Genomic DNA, 16,562 nt, shown 5'->3' on the forward strand with positions numbered 1-16,562 from the left:
ATACATTTCCGGTCGACTGTTTCGTGGTACATGTAGTTTTATTTTATTTTATTGCCTTTCTGTTAAAAAAAAATAGTTTCAGCCATTTGCAGCCTATTTAAATGGACATTTCATTAATTATGTCCATAAAATGTAATGTGTGTTGTAAAAAGTTACTCGTTTCCTCACTACGAGAAAATACAAGCATTTGTGTATCTCACCTGAGTCTTTCTTTTTCCCAACGCAGTTAAGCCAAAACTACAGCCATTATTCAGAGGGGCGTTCTACTACTCTCCCATTGACTAGCTAACGTTGTCTCACTTACAGGCGATCAGCGCAGAGACAGTAGCCTTCCAAAAAAGGAAAGTGTAATTTAACAATTAACTGCCTCCCGTATTGCAGGCATATTATTATCATGTTTGGTAACATTTGCCCATGTGTTTATTTTTAGAGTTTTAATTAGTTGTAAAAATGTCTCAGAGCTACCGGGGTAAAGACAGTTTCAAGTTAGATATTCGCGCTTTCAAACCACTTGAGCCACAGACTCCAAATAAGTGTCATGATGTTGGAAAAATTGCACACAACATTGCACATGTCTTATTTTTTTTATGATTCGGACATTCATTCGCTTTCCAAAGCTAATAAACATGTGGAAATGTGAGCAGCATTTTGTATTCATAGATTAATTAGTTAGGGAGTGTAAACAAAGTACAATTTTTTTTTACATTCGAATTTCAATAGCTCCTTGGTCATGGGACCTTCTTGACTCAAACAAGGTTCAAAATGTCCACTGACTACCCTTCTATATTGCACACCCTTTGATTTGTTCATTTTCATCTCACACGGTTTTACAATAATTTTTCAAACTTTCTAATTTCAATAGCTCCTTGGTCATGTGACCTACTGAACTCAAACACACTTCAGAATGTCCACAGACTAGCCTTATAGTGCACACTCTTTGTTTGTGTACTGTAAAATCACGCACATAACATACATGTTTCATTGTTTGACATTTAAATAGCTCCTTGGTCATGTCAATTAGACACCTAAGAAGCATGCAGGGGATATACACCCATATTGCAGAACCTCTTCATGTATCTTCTATATTGTTGTACATTATTATTAGTTTGACAGTTAGGGGGTTAAGTCCAGTGTTGTTTTTACCCTTTTCTTTAATAATTATCTATAATAATTGGTAGTTCTAAGTATTTTATTTTCCCTGTTTTTTTTTCACACAGTATTTAACAGCGGTACACAATAGGACAGATAATATTTCCTTTCATCGTTAATATCAACCATAAAGGAAAAGGGCAAAGTACGAGAGTCATGTTATTAATTGTCCAAAGCAGGGATGGAGATATATATATATATTTATCAATACACATATACTGAACAGGGATGGAGAGTGAGCTGGTGAGGTAGGCTGCAGTGGGTTTATTGGTCAATACATATACTGAACAGGGATGGAGAGGGAGCTAGTGAGTTAGGCTGCAGTGGGTTTACTGGACAATACATATACTGAACAGGGATGGAGAGTGAGCTGGTGAGGTAGACTGCAGTGGGTTTGCTGGTCAATACAGTATACTGAACATGTAACGACAGTAATGGTGGCCAGTAAATCAATGAATAAAAATGTAACATTGACAAATTAAAAATAAACTGTAGACCTTTAATCTTTTACAAAATGTCAGACACTTTACTTCAAATAAGTACGAAACATTTCACAGTGTTAACTTTCTCTTTATCCCTGGTTGATGTACATGTCAGAGCCTCTTCAGTGTGGATGGGGTATAGCATACATTTTAAACAACAAAGACTGCACTTCCAGTTTGTGTTCTTCACTCTGAACTCTTGTCTTCATTCCTAGGCACAGCACATGGAACCACCGTTGGCATGCAAAACATTCAGTCTAAAACAAAACACGTTATAAATCATATCAAATATCAATGCAGTATAACAAATTAGCCACCCATTGTGTTATATCATAAATTGTCTTACATGCCGTCACGGTTGTCAAAAGATTATAAACATGTTAAATAAAGTTACTAACCCAGTCAGTCTTTGGGCCACATCCAGGTTCTTCATCAGTGGCACACATGAAGCAGTTGTTGGCTTTGTTGAACTCTGAAATCATAGGCCTGAACTGAACACATGGCTGTCCCACACAACTACATAAAAATAAAGAATTGACATTTAAATGTCATTACATACCAGACATTTTTAGTGTATCCTCGGCCATTTCTTTTCACTGTTGCTCCATGTGTTTTTGTGAAGGTTCTATATCAATTTGGGAAGGGGATGTTGGGGAAGTTCTGTGCAACTTCCTTGGCCATCTACACCAACAAATAAAATAGAGTTCTTGACCTAATTGTCACATAACAGCTAACCACTCATTATTGAAAACATAACTATCAAACCTGCATTACAAAGACCCCACAGCTGGAGGTGTCCTGCTGCATGGTGGGAGTTATTTCCCCTCCTTTCCACTTTATGTCCGCCCAGTCGTCTGTTCCATGGCAGGACCTTCTCATTTTGAAGTGTTCTCTTTTTTATGTAAACATAATGGAATTCTGATTAGTTTATAGGCAAAATGAATACACAGGCCAAAACTGTATGCTGATTTCCTTATCGCTATAATCTAGTTGAGGTAATTTCCTTTATGCCCCATTCTACACACAGCCTAAATTATAGGCATTGAGCCATTTTACAGGAGAATATGAAAAGTAGCAAATAGTATCCAACCCTATCACAAAGTGAATAAATGTAGAGCGTTTGTAGACTTTTTTTTTTTGAAAAAAATATTAAGTGACAGTTTCATCAGTTAAGTGCTTAAAGAAAGTCGCATCACAACGATCACAGATGACCGTGCTCATCAAGTCGATGACAATAGAAAATTAATTGTAAGCGTTACCGTGTGTTCGTTTTAAATCACATCTGAAAATGCCAGTTGTTGAACATAATACTTCTATTTGCAATAACAATTTATGATGTATGCAGTTGAGGAATATTCCATGTACCAACACTACATGTAGGATGGACATAAGACATTCCCACATACAGTATACACACATCCATAGAGGCATTTTTCAACTGTGATTATACCAGTCAGAATCCAGAATGGATATGACAATGGGGCCAGCACAGGATGTACTACACCCTTACAACAATCTACTTTTTGATCATCTTGACTTCTTCTTATCTGGTAAACTGCTACTGTTTTTTTGCATTGACCCATTGTATTCTAAATGTCCAAGAATAGGATCCAAAGTGTTTGGAAATATTTGTTCCCATGAATACAAAGGAGGATGTCTCTCCTCATACCTCTGGCACGTCAGTCAGACTGTGTAAAACCTTTATGATGGGGCCGGCAATGGAGTTCCCATTGACTAATCACCACGGAGACCAATCAGGAGAGATGGAGTTCCCATTGACTAATCACCACGGAGACCAATCAGGAGAGATGGAGTTCCCATTGACTAATAACCACGGAGACCAATCAGGAGAGATGGAGTTCCCATTGACTAATCACCACGGAGACCAATCAGGAGAGATGGAGTTCCCATTGACTAATCACCACAGAGACCAATCAGGAGAGATGGAGTTCCCATTGACTAAGCACCACAGAGACCAATCAGGAGAGAATACATGCAGGTCAACGGTGCCAATTGAAAGTCAAGGGGTGACTTTTGGATTACTCTCTCTTTACAGAGAACCCCTGTGGTTCAAGTCAGGAGCTTCCCTTCCCCTTTCAGTCTGCTCTGCACATGTCTGAAAGTGACAGAGCCAGCAGCCAAGAGTTTTTCCACATTGTCCTAAAAAATGATTACACTTGTGAATATATGTAAAATACTAATAGGTATTAGATCCAGTACAATGGAGTAACTATAGTAGTCAGTGGACATCCTGAATCTTGTTTGAAGTCAGTATGACCAAGGAGTATGACAAAGTATGACCAAGGAGTATGACCAAGTATGACCAAGGAGCTATTGAAATTAGAATGTTTGAAAAACGCATGTAAAATCATGTGAGATGAAAATGGACAAACTAAAGGGTGTGCAATGTGTGTCTATGCCATCGGGTTAGCTACAACCAGGATTGAACATTTTAGGAGTAATGGTTAAAGAGCTATTGAAATGTGAAAATGTAATTTGTCACTATGTCACCAACTACAGTTGGTGGACGTAAGGAAAACTACAGGTGAATATTCGTTGAATATCCGACCTGAAACTGGCTTTACGTCCTATGCTTATTATTTAGAATTTCTCAAATATTTATTAGCTAATCATTCAATCGAAATACGCTATGCGACAGCCATTGGATCTGTCTTTGAGCGTTAAGAGACGTTAAAGGCTAGTTCTGCCCACGACATTATGTTATTATATTTTTCAATCTTGAAATACAAGGGTAAATGGTATTAATCAGTGCCCGAAAGTCACTTCCGGACATGGAGAACGCTCGAAGCGTTGTAGAACGCCTCTGAATAACGGGGCGTGGTTTTGGCTGAACTGCGTTGGGAAAAAGAAGGCGCATCTCGCGTCACCTGTAGAAATGTACCATCTACATTTCCTGGTTGTAAGCAAACCACAATATCCAGAATGAACAGCGATTTCAAGACGTAGTACCGCCAGTCGATTGGAACCACGTAAGAATAACAAATTCAGCCTCGACCACGCACACAAATTGGTGAATATAATTTTTTTCCCCCATATTGACCTCCATTGTAAAATAGGAAACTAAAACAGAAATAACAAAACATGCATGTAGCCAAGTCAAATCAGCTAAGACATTTTCCCAGCACATATCAAAGCTGCAGACTAAAGTTAAATCTAGACTTGGATTCCTCTATCGTAATCGCTCCTCTTTCACCCCAGCCGCCAAACTAACCCTGATTCAGATGACCATCCTACCCATGTTAGATTACGGACACGTAATTTTTAGATCGGCAGGTAAGGGGGTTATCGAGCGGCTAGAGGTTCTTTACCATTCGGCCATCAGATTTGCCCCAATGCTCCTTATAGGACACATCACTGCACTCTATACTCCTCTGTAAACTGGCCATCTCTGTATACCCGTCGCAAGACCAATTTGTTGATGCTTATTTATAAAAACCCGCTTAGGCCTCACTCCCCCTTATCTGAGATACCTACTGCAGCCCTCATCCTCCACATACAACACCCGTTCTGCCGGTCACATTCTGTTAAAGGTCCCCAAAGCACACACATCCCTGGGTCGCTCGTCTTTTCAGTTCGCTGCAGCTAGCGACTGGAACGAGCTGCAACAAACACTCAGACTGGACAGTTCAAAGACTCAATCATGGCCACTCTTACTGATAGTTGTGGCTGCTTTGTGTGATGTATTCTTGTCTCTACCGTCTTGCCCTTTGTGCTGTTGTCTGTGCGCAATAATGTGTGTACCATGTTTTATGCTGCTACCATATTGTCATGCTGTGCTGTTAGGTCTCTCTTTATGAAGTGTTGCCTCGCTTGTCGTGATGTGTGTTTTGTCCTATATTTGTATTGTTATTTTTAATCCCATCACCCGTCCCCACAGGAAGCCTTTTGGTAAACTGTCATTGTAAATAAGAATTTGTTCATAACTGACTTGCCTAGTTAAATAATATATATATTTTTAAACTTGTGTAGTACAGTCCGTTTAATTTCACTCACTACTTGTAGCTGTATAGTCCGTTTCTTTCTGTTGTTCCTCTTGGCTAGTTTTAAATGTTCCCGTCGGTAGCTTGCTAGTACCCATGAGGGAAGCCCTACAATATTATATTTTCCTAAGTAGTGAGAACACTAGGGAGCAAGAATGGTTGACAAGTAATCTGTAGACATGTTGTAGTTTAATAATTGGCTAAAACAAGCAGACAACAATAACGTTTTGCGTTTGAAAAGGGTAGTTTTTTGCTGTGAGTTAATGGGGAAACCTAAAGTAACCACACGTTGATACCGACTAGGTTTTTGGGACAGGTAGCTAACATTACTCAGTGGACCAGTCAGTTGTTCATAGAACATCAGCTTATGAATAACTATTTATTTGTATTATTGTGTCGACAACAACTGTAAAGTTTAGTCACGGTGTGGTTGGGCAAACAGGCATGCAGAGACTGGTGGGGTAGCATTTCATTAGATACTTAGAAGTCAAGCTAACTAAAACTACATTTTATTAATCTAAACCAAAATCGATCTAGTTAGCGTTCATAAAACGTAATTCTAAAGCAAATAAATGTAATTAACGAACTGCTATCTGTTGATGTGATTTTGTAACGTTAGCTTCACCCTGCCGGACCGTTAGCAAGCTACAGTAAATAACTAACTACTGCAAAAAATTAATTTATGTGTTTATATTTACTGAGTCCGATCCAGTGTTGCCAATTTATTTTCAGGGTAAGTTGCTAAGAGGCAGGTTGATTTGTTGCTAAAAGTTGCTTAATGACGTTGTGATGTCATTGCGTGATAACGTAAAACTGCGTCATTACGTAGAATACACAATAACGTTACTCAAATTGAACTGTACATCTCGGCAAAAAAAATAGTATTTGACATTTGTTCGGGTACAGACTCCCACTTTTTTTTCTGTACTTCTGGCTGTACACTTTTGATTGAGACATGTTGATTGATGTTGTAAGTTCTGTTCAAGATCAAACATTCGTGACCAACTATATTCGTTGGGTTTGGCTCGTCAAACCCGTACTACTGCTGCTGCAGTCAGCCAACAATGATTTGCAATTGGCTGAAATTGCTGCTGGCCTGCTGCTCACTTCACTCACAACGCACTATTGCAGCAGTGTTGTGACTGAGTTGAGTGACAGAGAAAATCGTTTTTGTTTAATTAAGAGGGGAAATGTGTGCATTTTAGCGTTTAAGTCACTTTTCAAAAGTTGCTAAAAGTTCTAAACAAATTTTTGAAAGTAACTAAATTTGTTGCTAGGTGATGTTTGAAAGAAAAGTTGCCAGGGTAGTCTGAAAAGTTGCTAAATATAGCAGCAAAATGGCTAAGTTGGCATCACTGAACGTGACTGGTGTATGTGTTTATATTTACAGAGTCCGATCCCGTTAACATATGCAGTGGTATCAACTTGTGACTCCATGATGAGCAAATAAATATATTGGAGCTAGGTATAAACATTGTTTGTGTCTTGTTGTCACAGTTGGTGTGTTTTATAAGTCGGCTACCACTTCTACTGTATTTGTCTCTATATTATGGAGCCTTAGTTGGTTGTTTTATGCATAAAGTCTAAATTTGGAGAAACGGATTTGTTAGGGACCGTTAGGGATGTTCGGGGGTAGGGGAGGGTTGTCAAAGTTTTTTTTGCTTTGGGGAGTTTAATTTTTTTTATTGCGCACAGGGGAGGGTAGGTCATTTCCCCCCTGGTTTACATTCACTCTAAGTTTTTACTATACACAGAGTGTACAAAACATTAAGAACGTCTCAATTCGTCGGGGCATGGGCTCTACAAGGTGTCAAGCGTTCCACAGGGATGCTTGCCCATATAGACTCCAATGCTTCCCACAGTTTTGTCAAGTTGGGTGGTGGACCATTCTTGATACACACAGGAAACTGTTGAGTGTGAAAAACCCAGTAGCGTTGCTGTTCTTGACATACTCAAACCGGTGTGCCTGGCACCTACTATCATACCCCATTCAAAAGCACTTAAATCTTGTCTTGCCCATTCACTCTCTGAATGGCACACATACACACACACACACACACACACACACAAACACACACATAATCCATGTCTCAAGGCTTAAAAATACTTATTTAACCTGTCTCCTCCATTTCATCTATACTAATTGAAGTGTATTTAAAAAGTGAAAACAATAAGAGATCATAGCTTTCACCTGGATTCACCTGGTCAGTCTATGTCATGGAAAGAGCAGGTGTTCCTAATGTTTTGTCCAGTCAGTGTATAATTTCTCCCATCCTAGACACAATTCCGCATCTACTGTAATGAAGCAGAGAATGGAATAGATCATTTTAACATTTGCCAAAATGCAATTTGCTGAAAAACCCTGTTCTAAAAGATGGAAAATGTAAATATACAACAACTAGGATGAGTTGTTTTTAATATGACTAGGATGGTGCCTTTTGGCTTCTGGACAACGAAAGAAAGTTGAAATGAAAATTAGTAGAACAGGAGCGAAAGACTGTGAAAATATGTTTTGGTTGCTAAGCCGCTCCTCTCTCTCCCACTGCTCCATGCAGCCTCAGTCTGCGAGTTGCCTAGCAACTAGGCTCCGCTCTGGTTTGCCAGTTGCCCACTGACTAGAGACAGCCATTAGTTGAGTTATGAACGCTACTTTATAACTCTATAAACTTACAGTATATTACTATTTCCTTTTTTTTACGTTTGGGAGGGGGGGTGCTTTTTTATTTTTATAAACTTGAGTTGGACCACCCCCCTTCCTCAGTAAATGTTTGTCCCTTAGTATGGAGGGGATGGAATGGGTGATTGACTGGTATCTGTTGGGGTTTGGTATTGTGTGTGTGTGTGGGGGGGGGGGGGGGGGGGGTTGTGAAGGTTAGTATGCATGATCAATTGATGTGAAGGGACTGGGTGGATATAGTACCTTTTTGTTTGAGTGTTTTATTGATTGGGACAAAGTAGTAAAATGTTGGCAAATCACTGACTAGTGTGTGTCCTATACAGACTAATCCTGCTGCTGACCTTGACACCAGTTTTAGTAGTACAGATCCCGGAGGCCCATTGGATGAAAACTATCAGCCGGGAACAAGCGCAACATCATCTGACTTGGATGAGGAAAAAGGACTTCATGAGGCTGGCAAGAGACAAAGTGTTCAGTCTGAGTCCAAGGTCATGCAGCTCGTGAAGTTCTGCCAGACCAGCTGCCATTGGCCCAACCAACACAAGACGATGCACACCAGCTGAAGAACATTCCGGACCCTGCCTGGAACATTCAGCCAACAAAACATCTATATTGTTGTACTGATGTTGTAGTATAATGTAGAATACCTAGTATACCCACAACTGTAATGTTGATTTGAGTAGCAGCAGAAACCAATAGTGTTGACTTCCAAATTCTGGATTAATTCATTGGGATATGTAAGAAATGTATTCAGAAGTAACTTGCTACCATCTTACTGATGAAAAAAAAAAAATAATGATACAGAGAGACCAACCATTGACGTCATGGTTTGAACACACTCAGCACACAAAAAAAAAAATCCAAAATACCTCTCATCACTCATAATTATTTAGGGAGACTGGGAAAACACTCCAAATACTGTCTAGCTGTGAAGGTTACCTTTTAAAATGTCTGTGCTGGGAAATGTATCAAGATCACCCATGTTGCACAAGCCTTAAACTTACATAAATATGTAAATAATAATAATAACTTACCTGACTTCCCTAGTTAAACAACATGTAAGCCTATAGCCTGTCAGGTTGATTGCAGAATGTTAGCCTACATTTCTGAAATTGTTGATTATTTCATCTCAAAAATTTTAACCCATTTGAAACTGAATGAATGAGACTGGCGCTGTAATATTTGATGAGGCTGAGATATTTACGAATCGGAGAGGGACTCTTTTCTGCGTTATCCCATTGGTCAATGTCACTGCAGTGTGCCTCCTGCAGGCAGGCGGATCGTTGCACCCCTCCCTCCCCAACACGCCTGCTGCTACTGGAATAACCGGGAAGCGCGCTCTTACAACGGGGATCTCCTCCGCAACGTCATTCGCTAAAACCATTTCTCGAACGGTGGCATCTTGCGACGTATTGTAGCTAAGCTTTGATGGCCAGATATGTTGTAGAACAGTGCGAGGGTTGGTGCTGTTCGAGGGGAGGAGCTAGTTTTTAATTCTGGACTTCAAATACAACATGCCGGAGAGAGGTACGGTGCCGCTATAATCAATATAAATATAATAGTGATGTGCGTAATGTCAATGTCACTCGTTTCGAATCAGAGAGCGCAATGATGTAGAACGGGATGAATGTAACGTATTTCTTTGTTTATTATGAATTAGGTGGAATACGTTGTAACCTTGCCACTCCCTGCAGGGATGGTGCGCTGGTCAGACCCCTTATTAATAATGGATAGGCGGTGTGATGATACGGTGTTTATAAAACGAGCCTTTGAATGGTGCAATATTGTAGGCCTATCATTCGATGCGCCTCAAAGGGGTTCTAAATAAGTTCACGTTTCTCCCCCAAAATATGCCAAAAAAAACCAACATAATTGGCATATAATCTGACATTAAATAATATACGATAATTTCTAGGCTACGAATGATTGTAGCCTATCAAAAAATGGACCACGACATTTGATTAGACTGGGAATCAGTGATTAATGTCTGCTTGGAGAAAGGGGAGCAGTGGTTTGCGCGGGGGCATGGGACGTGTGTCGCGGCTCGCAGGCGATCCTGTGGACATGTCATCAAAACCCGCATTGCTGATGTGCACTGTCCCGTGGATGGATAATTATGTGCACTATTTAATAGCTAGGGTGTCATGGTCTGCTCCCCAGGGCAGATGCCTACGTTGTTGAAAACTGACCTTCGGGTTAGCCAGTGATTGCATAGCAACAGCTTTCAGTAGCCTATTCGGTTAACAAGTGTCACAACAGTCTTACGTTGTAGCCTACCTACCTGAGCTGTTGCTTGCTCCGGGAGAGCAAACTATTTTATCCATCTATAGTCTATAACTCCCTATCCCTAAGCGTTGAAAGGCACGAAAAACGGCCTATGCTATTTTACCAACCTCAACAGTTAAAGGGGCAAACATATTTTGACCCAACTCTCCTATCTATCTATCTATCTCTAAAGCTTTGATAAAATAGCAGAGTTGGAATCATTTTAACAATAGGCTATGTCTTAGCCGACCTCAACAGTTTTTGTCGTGCCGTTTAAAAAAAAAAAAAGAGGAGCAAACAGATTCTGGACTGTTGGTCTTGTTACGTAATAACCCATCTGTCATTCTGTCACTTTACTGTAGAGCATCATGGAAGCTAGTGCACAACCGGTATAGGTCTACTATAGCCACATAAAAATAAATAAAAAAATATGTAAATGGAGATTGGAATGATTCACTCAGTCAGAATAACAATATTGATGATCAAAACTTGATTATAGTTATTGATTTAGTTTTAATACATGTTCTATTATGTTAATCAGTTAGTGAGTTTGTAATGGCAAACCATGTATGTTTAAAATTATCACTGTAGCTCTGTCTGGTTAATAATGTAGATAGACTAACAGTCTACTGTATCATATTTCTGTCTGCACTGTGCCACGTGGGTTGCTTTATTACATAACTGCAGTGTACTGTAAGATCTTCTCTGGGGTGATATCACTGGACACCTTTTCAGCTGGAGGTCAAACGTCACGCTGTAGTATCATCACACGCAGCCACGTTCCAGGTGTGTTCATGTTGGCCTTCTAGACAAAACAACCTCCCGTGTTATACAGTAGGCATGTATAGAGACAGGACGCACCTAACTTTTAAGTGTCATTTGAAATAAAAAATAATGTGAGTTTTAAAAGCATTTTGACAAGAGACACTTAATGGACCTGCCTATGGCTTATAGAGCGACAAGACAGCTAACGACTCATGCTTATTAGAGTCTGCAAATGGCCGGTCCTCAGCAACAGCATTGTTTTTTTTAAATAGCTCATTTCTATTCAACCCGTCGAGGCGACTGGCGTCAGTGTCTGTGTGTGTGTATTTGTATTTATCATGGAACCCCATTAGCTGCTGCTTCCTGGGGTCCAGCAAAATTAAGGCAGTTTTATACCATTTTAAAAATGTTACAATACATTAACAGATTTTACAACATTACTGTGTGCCCTCAGGCCCCTACTGCAGCACCACCACATATTGACAGTACAACATCTAAGTGTGTGTATAGTGCGTATGTTATCGTGTGTGTGTGCCTATGTTTGTGTTGCTTCACAGTTCCCGCTGGTACATGTGGTGTAATTTTATCTGGTTTTTTTTAAACAAATTTGACTGCTTGCATCAGTTACTTGATGTGGAATAGAGTTCCATGTAGTCATGTCTCTATGTAGTACTGTTCACCTCCCATAGTTCTGTTCTGGACTTGGGGACTGTGAAGAGACCTCTGGGGGCATGTCTTGTGGGGTATGCATGGGTGTCTGAGCTGTGCTCCAGTAGTTCAAACAGACAGCTTGGTGTAGTCAACATGTCAATACTTCTCGCAAATACAAGTAGATGAAGTCAATCTCACCTCTACTTTGAGCCAGGAGAGATTGACATGCATATTATTAATATTAGCTCTCTGTGTACATCCAAGAGCCAGCCATGCTGCCCTGTTTTGAGCCAATTGCAATTTTCCTAAAGCCTTTTTTGTGGCACATGACCACACGACTGAACAGTAGTCCAGGTGGGACAAAACTAGGGCCTGTAGAACCTGCCTTGTTGATAGTGTTGTTATGGTAGAGCAGTGCTTTATTATAGACAGACTTCTCCCCATCTTAGATACTGTTGTGTCAAATGTATCATATGTTTTGACCAAGACAGTTTACAATCCAGGGTTACTCCAAGCAGTTTAGTCACCTCAACTTGCTAAATTTTCAATTTTTTTATTACAAGATTTGGTTGCGGTTTAGCGTTTTAGTGAATGATCTGTCCTAAATACAATGCTTTTAGTTTTAGAAATATTTATGACTAAATTATTCCTTGCCACCCACTCTGAAACTAACTGCAAGTCTTTGCTAAGTGCTGCAGTCATTTCAGTCACTGTAGTAGCTGATATGTATAGTGTTGAGTCATCCGCATACATACACACACTGGTTTTACTCAAAGCCAATGGCATGTCATTAGTAAAGATTTAAAAAGTAATGGGCCTAGACAGCTGCCCTGGGGAATTCCTGATTCTACCTGGATTATATTGGAGAGGTTTCCATTAAAGAACACCCTCTGTGTTCTGTTAGACCGGTAACTCTTTATCCACAATATAGCAAGGGGTGTAAAGTAGAGGTCGACTGTTTAATCGGCATGGCCGATTTACTTAGGGCTGATTTTCAAGTTTTCCTAACAATCGGTAATCTGCATTTTTTGGGCGCCGATTACATTGCTCTCCACGAGGAGACTGCGTGGCAGGCTTGACCACCTGTTATGCGAGTGCAGCAAGGAGCCAAGGTAAGTTGCTAGCTAGCATTAAACTTATCTTATAAAAAACAATCAATCTTAACATAATCACTAGTTAACTACACATGGTTGATGATATTACTAGTTTAACTAGCTTGTCCTGCGTTGCAAATAATCAATGCGGTGTCTGTTAATTTATCATCGAATCACAGCCTACTTTGCCAAAAGTATTCGCATTCGCGAATAAAGCACTGTCGTTGCACCAATGTACCTAACCATAAACATCAATGCCTTTCTTAAAATCAATACACAAGTAAAAATTTTTAAAACCTGCATATTTAGTTAAAAGAAATTCATGTTTGCAGGCAATATTAGCTAAAAAAAAAAATTGTCACTTCTCTTGCGTTCAGTGCAAGCAGAGTCAGTGTATATGCAGCAGTTTGGGCCACCTGGCTCGTTACGAACTGTGTGAAGACCATTTCTTCCTAACAAAAAAACGTAATTAATTTGACAGAATTTTACATAATTATGACAACCTTGAAGGTTGTGCAATGTAACAGCAATATTTAGACTTATTTAGATACGGAACGGTTCCGTATTTCACTGAAAAATAAACAATTTGTTTTTGAAATGATAGTTTCTGTATTCGACCAGCCACATTTATTTGCCATTCCTTTTGCCTCATCCCTCTGAACCATACAATTCTTTAATTCCTCATCAATCTACGGGGATTTAACAGTTTTTTTTTGTTGTCTTTTTTTCTTAATGGGTTCATGCTTATTAGTAACTGGAATAATCAATTTCATAAATGTGTCAAGTGCAGTGTCTGCTCCTCATTACACACCACAGACCAACACATATTCTTTACATCAACAACATAGGAGTCAATACAAAACTTATTGTATGACCTCTTATACATTATATTAGGCCTAGCCTTTGTAACTTTGGTTTTCCTAGATATTGCTACTATATTGGGATCACTACATCCAATGGATTTGGATACGGCTTTAAAGCTAATTTCTGCTGCATTAGTAAAGATGTGATCAAAGGGGGTTTAGGGTTAAAGTTAGAATTAGGGTTAAGGTTAGGAGCTAGGGTTCGTTTCAGGGTTAGGAGCTGGGGTTAAGGTTAGAATTAGGGTTAGGAGCTAGGGTTCGTTTCAGGGTTAGGATCCGGGGTTAAGGTTAGAATTAGGGTTAGGAGCTAGGGTTCGTTTCAGGGTTAGGATCCGGGGTTAAGGTTAGAATTAGGGTTAGGAGCTAGGGTTCGTTTCAGGGTTAGGATCTGGGGTTAAGGTTAGAATTAGGGTTAGGAGCTAGGGTTCGTTTCAGGGTTAGGATCCGGGGTTAAGGTTAGAATTAGGGTTAGGAGCTAGGGTTCGTTTCAGGGTTAGGAGCCGGGGTTAAGGTTAGAATTAGGGTTAAGGTTAGGATTAGGTTTAGGTTAGGTGCTAGGGTTCGTTTCAGGGTTAGGAGACGGGGTTAAGGTTAGGGTTAGGAGCCGGGGTTAGGGTTAAGGTTAGGAGCTAGGGTTTGTTTCAGGGTTAGGAGCTGGGGTTAGGGTAAAGGTTAGGAGCTAGGGTTTGTTTCAAGGTTAGGAGCCGGGGTTAGGGTTAAGGTTAGGTTTTTGGGTTAAGGTTAGGGGGAAATATGATTTTGAAATGGACTGGGGTTTCCATGTTGTGTTCTGTAATATCCTGCACATTCTTCACTTTTTGCTGCACCATAACGAGATGATGGTGTCCTGGTGAGGGATGGCTTTCCACTTCTTCTCATCAGCTCTGCTAACTGTATCCCAAATGGAACCCTATTCCCTACATAGTGCACTACTGCTGTCCCTACATACAGTCTTCAAGAACAAACATCTATCTAGAAGCTAAAAGGGTTCTTCGGCTGTCCCCATAGGGGAGAACCTTTCCGGTTCCATGTAGAACCGTTTTGGGTTTCTTTCCACATAGGGTTCTACACAGAACTCAAAAAAAAAATATATATATATCTACCTACCTACCTACCTACCTGGTACCGTAAAGGGTTCAACCTGGAAGTGAGTGAGTAGAGTGATTTACTTTAGCAGGGGCCATGTCAAAGGTAAGAAAACAACACTCCAGCCAAAGACCTCACGGATTACGTAATGGAGGCTGGCGGGAATGCTGCTGACTCTCTGGTTTTACTGCCAAGACAAATAGTTCCCTCCAAAATTGTTCCCTATATAGTGCACTACTTTTGACTAGGGCCCTAATGCAGCATAAAGTGAATAGGGAGCCATTTGGGATGCATCCAACCTTTGTTGATCTCTCCATGGGAGTTAAACGCTGCAGAGGGTTCTGGAGGATCTGTTCCTTATTGGCACAGGGGATATCCTCAATATGAATAGAGACTGGCAGTGCCTGGATTTGAGATCAGTTTGTTAAAATTACTGAAATGTTAGTTTTTATTATGGATTTAAATAGTTTAGTCATAGGGTTGGTTGCAACCAACATGGTTTAAATACATATAGGATTAGAATCCAATCTAGGTTTTGTAAATCTAGGTTTATAAATAATCAGAGATGTGTTGCACCACTTCATTTTTTAATCTAGATCAGAAAATCTATGATTAATGGTTTTAAACTATGATTGGTAACACATGAGGTATTTCGTGAGTTGAAATGCAGTAGCTAGCCTACTTGACAAATGAGGCCACAAAGTTGCTTTTCCTAAAATAATAACAATGTAACTCCATGGGTAAAGGTTTCTCATGGGTTGGCTGATTTTGAAATACAATCTGTTATTTACCAGTACTAGACAGAAAACGAAAAAGTTAGCTAACGTTATCCTTCTGTAGTTAGCTAGTTAATAAACCAAGCTAGCTAGCATACAATATTATTTACTATTGTGATTACTTTAAGTTATTTTGCCATTTATTGTTTTGTCCGCTTAGCCACCCTGATCACGGCACGTCAATGAAGTCCAAATTTCTCCACTAATTAAAAATAAAATAAAAAATTGTCGGAGCTGATGGAGGAATTTAGTAACGTACTGGAGGACTTTAAAAAAGGAATCATAAAAAACATGACTGTCAAAAAGAAGGACGACACCTGTGCCGTTTTTCTTGCGATTTTAAAATATAATGGATCGACACGTATTAATGAGAAAAGGGACCCAAATCGGATGAAAGCGTGCTAGGGAGAAAATAAAAAGGCGAAAGCCAAAAAAGATGCGGCAGACGAGAGGCAGGGGATATATCAGACCGGAGCCAGAGGGAGGGGGGGCCTCCGTTCAAGGGAATTGATCCTATCACCCAGACGATATGCGAGATGATTCCCCAGCAGTTTTCCCCTCTCCAATGATGACGACGGACAATTTGACCCACCAATATTTAGCATAAATAAACTGGAAAATATCAATATCTATAATGCACGTTAAAACTAACGTTAATGCTACTTCACTACAACGTTAACGTTTATCAGGCCCGTTACAGCGTGTTACCGTTGTCAGGCCCGTTACCGTTGTCAGGCCCGTTACAGCGCGTTA

The 16,562-nt window shown here is 39.9% G+C and overlaps 1 protein-coding gene across 4 annotated transcripts in view; it reads left to right on the plus strand.

The window, feature by feature from the left end:
- The first annotated feature begins 4,431 nt into the window (after positions 1–4,431).
- Positions 4,432–16,562, plus strand: part of si:ch211-278j3.3 (E3 ubiquitin-protein ligase RNF19A) — a 54,104-nt gene continuing 41,973 nt past the window's right edge. Inside the window, exons 1-3 of one of the 4 annotated variants that reach the window (XM_021601131.2) lie at positions 4,435–4,662; positions 7,023–7,097; positions 8,633–9,836. The gene's annotated coding sequence lies outside the window, so the exon portion shown is untranslated. Of the gene's footprint in view, positions 4,663–7,022; positions 7,098–8,632; positions 9,837–16,562 lie in introns of all 4 variants that reach the window. The other 3 variants (XM_021601134.2, XM_021601127.2, XM_021601133.2) reach the window with 3 other exon arrangements.

This window comes from Oncorhynchus mykiss, chromosome 4 (genome assembly GCF_013265735.2).
Source record: "Oncorhynchus mykiss isolate Arlee chromosome 4, USDA_OmykA_1.1, whole genome shotgun sequence".
NCBI lineage: Eukaryota > Metazoa > Chordata > Actinopteri > Salmoniformes > Salmonidae > Oncorhynchus > Oncorhynchus mykiss.